Genomic DNA, 3,551 nt, shown 5'->3' on the forward strand with positions numbered 1-3,551 from the left:
TTGTCCTGGAAGCTGTCCTCGATGTCCTGACAGAGTAGTGTTACCTGGTCTGCTTAATGTCTTAATTGAACATGCCTATTGAACATTCACAGCGCTAGTGGAAAAAGTAAGTGAACCCTTGGATTTTAATGACCGGTCGAACTTTTGGCAGCAATAACCTCAAAGACCTGCACCATGTTCAGGAGGAATTTTTACTTACAGAACTGCTTCAGCTCAGCCATGTTCTTAAGATGTCTGGTGTAAACAGCTCTTGAGGTCATTCCACAGCATCTATATTGGGATAAGGTCTGGGCTCTGACTGGGCCACTCCCAAAAAGTGGATTTTTAAAAAGCCATTCTGTAGATTTTCTATAATATGTAGGGTCATTGTTTTGTTGCATCACCCAACGTCTACTGAGCTTCAGCCGCAGACAGCCACCATGACGTTATCCTGTAGGATACCTTGATAAACTTGGGAATTCATTTTCCCCTTGAGGTTGGCAAGCTGTCCAGGCCCCGAGGCAGCAAAGCAGCCCCCAAATCATCATGTTTAATCCCAGATTGCCCATTTGAAAGTAGACTCAGTGACTTCTGAGATATTTCAGCATAGCAACATGTTTCACTCAGTGATTCTGTGGACATCAATAGAATGTGATAGCCTTGTAAACAAAGGCAGGCAAGTGAAGTTATCTTCAGTTCAGCTAGTTCGGTAGTTGCCCTGGCTATTTTAATTTTTGAGTCATGTTGCCATGTCTACCTTTAATCTCTGGTTTCTACCCCCTCTAAGGCCCTAATTAGCTATTCCTATTAATGCAAGTGGATATTGGCATGAGGTCATAGTTGTTTAAATTCTGTAGCAACCACACGTTTCGGACCTCATTGTGCCTTAAAAAATAGCACTTTTAAAGCAGGAAGTGAGTGTCTACTGTTGCTCTAAAACTAGAATGATGAGCATTCACTGAAACTGTAGTAGGCCAAGGATGCCTACCATTTCGGAAAACTCAAATAATCTACTTACAATGGCGAACGTGTATGCCTCCAGCGCAATGTCATTCAGTGCTATGACCGCCGCCATGATTCATCCACAACTACCACAGAGCATCATTTTATTTCTAAGAAAACATGTGCAAGAGCAGGAAATGGCGACATGCTGTAGCCTGCTTATGCTGAAACCAAAAGCAACCCATGCTGCATGTACATGACTGCCCAGCCCTGAAATCAATGCCCTGTGATAGGTGGTCACATCACTGAATAACATCAAGCTCTAGGCACAACATTATGCACTGCCTCTATAGCGGACAAGTGGTTGTAATAATGTAGTGCGCAGACTTAGTTTTGGTTCATCAGGATTTTTCCCCACGACAATGAAATCGGGGGGGGGGGGGGGATCTGTCTCCGTCCATTTGTATTGGTGTCATACACAATGCCTCAGACGCCACTGGGACAGTTTTGATAAAATTGGGTGAACCCAGAATGAGGTGTTGCCATAGAGATGTGGCATTTATCAAAACACACAGACGGCCCAAGGGTGATGCAATACTAACAACTGAAATATCTTATCTAATCCACAGCAGTGCAACGTCATTCATGGGGGCATGTTTACTGTAGACTTGTTGCAAAATACAGTGGGGGAAATAAGTATTAAGTATTATGTACATAATAATAATAATAATAATAATAATAATTTCCATCTATTGGCATGGAATTTAGACCAGACATTGGTATTAACTCAATAAAACAACATACAGAAAAAACACTAAACCAGCTTATGCCACTAATTCTTCTACCTGTGCTAATTGGAAAGTGGCCTCGTGGCCTCGTACCTACGACCGAATCACAGCCGTGCTGATATTCAGTACAACACACTCCCTCTCGTGTGATATTGCTTAATTTGTAGAAGCCTGTAGATTACTATGAGAATGTAGTCTGGTCAGACGAGACAAAAATATAACTTTTCGTCAAAAATACGATGCACCATGTTTGTAGGAGAAAATGGCTCTGCATATTATCCAAAAAATACCATAGCTACAGTAAAGTTCGGAGGTGGAAGCATCATGGAATGGGGCTGTTTCCAAATGATCAAAGGGAAGCTGAATGGAGCCATGTACAAGGAAGTTCTTGAGAAGAATCATCTGTTGCCATCCACCAGGATGAAGAGGATGAGAGGTGGGTGGATCTTCCAGCAGGACAATGATCCAAAACATACTGCAAAGGAGACTCTAAATTAGTTCAAGAAGAAGAAAATAAAGGTGTTGGACTGGCCTCGTCAATCGCCAGACTTAAATGCAATAGAACATTTGTGGAGGGAACTGAAGATCAAGATTCACCAGCAGGCCACCTAGAATCTTCAAAATTTAAAGATTCTGTGTTGAAGAATGGGCCAGAATCATCCCACCTGATCACTGTGAGGTTAGTTTTTTTTTATACAGGAAGCACCTTGAAGCTGTCATTGGACACAAAGTATTTTCAACCAAGTATTAAATATGAAGCATGTTCAATACTTCATTGTACTTTCATTGAGTCAATACCAATGTCTGGTCTAAATGTCATATGAATAGCTGCAATGGAAATACATTGAATTAAAAATAATTGTTGATGTCTTGAATACTTATTTCCCCCACTGTAACTATTATAAGCAGTGTTGGGTGTATGGTTTCTTGTACGTTTTGTTTACTGATGAACCAGCCATTCTTGTAGCGGTTTCTCAATTATTTTGGCTCCATATAAAAACTTGAGAATTAATAATCTAGCTTTAGAGACTAAGCAAACACTGGTTGATCAGACAAGAAAACGTACCAGAAACGATGGTAATATTATACATATATTATGTTACACAACACTTATTTTAGCAGTTTAGAAGAATCCTAAAGGGGGGGGGAAATGAATGCTGATTTTCGGCTTGAACCAGAAGTACATTTGTGAACTTTGGCAGACTTATTCGGTCCACTGAGAAGGTCATCGGCTGCAAACTGCCATCTCTCCTGGACCTTTTTCACTCCAGACCAGCAAGAAAGATCATTGCTGAACCCTCCCATTCCGGTCACCACCTCCTACAAAGACCTCCATCTGGAAAAAGGTTCCAGTCTATCAAGAACAAAACCTTGCGCCACCTGAACAGTTTCTTCTCCATGGCAGTGGGCCTCACAAGCCCCCTGCCTCACCCCCCCCCCCTCATCATACACACTGCACTGACAGTGTAATTGCTATTAGTTTTACATTTATTCTAATTTACAGCCTACATAATTACTGTTCTATTGCTCTTTTTTGCCATTGTCTTTTTTTATGTCCTATGCACCAAATTCACCTAGTCAATTCCCTGTATGTGCAAATATAGTAAGTAAGTAAAGCTTTATTTATATAGCGCCTTTCATACATGAAATGCAACTCAAAGCGCTAATATACTTGGCAATAAAAATAATTCTGACTAATTAATAACTCACAGTTAATGCCATTTCAGGGTCACCATAGAAAAAGTGACAATGGGCCAAAAGCAGGTAGTCAAGATGCTAAAGAGAAGATACACAGAATTGGGAGGGGGGGAGGTAATAAAACAAAATGACAAATCAAAATTT

Source organism: Nansenia antarctica (assembly GCF_963989245.1).
Source record: "Nansenia antarctica genome assembly, chromosome: 6".
Classification (NCBI taxonomy): Eukaryota; Metazoa; Chordata; class Actinopteri; order Argentiniformes; family Microstomatidae; genus Nansenia; species Nansenia antarctica.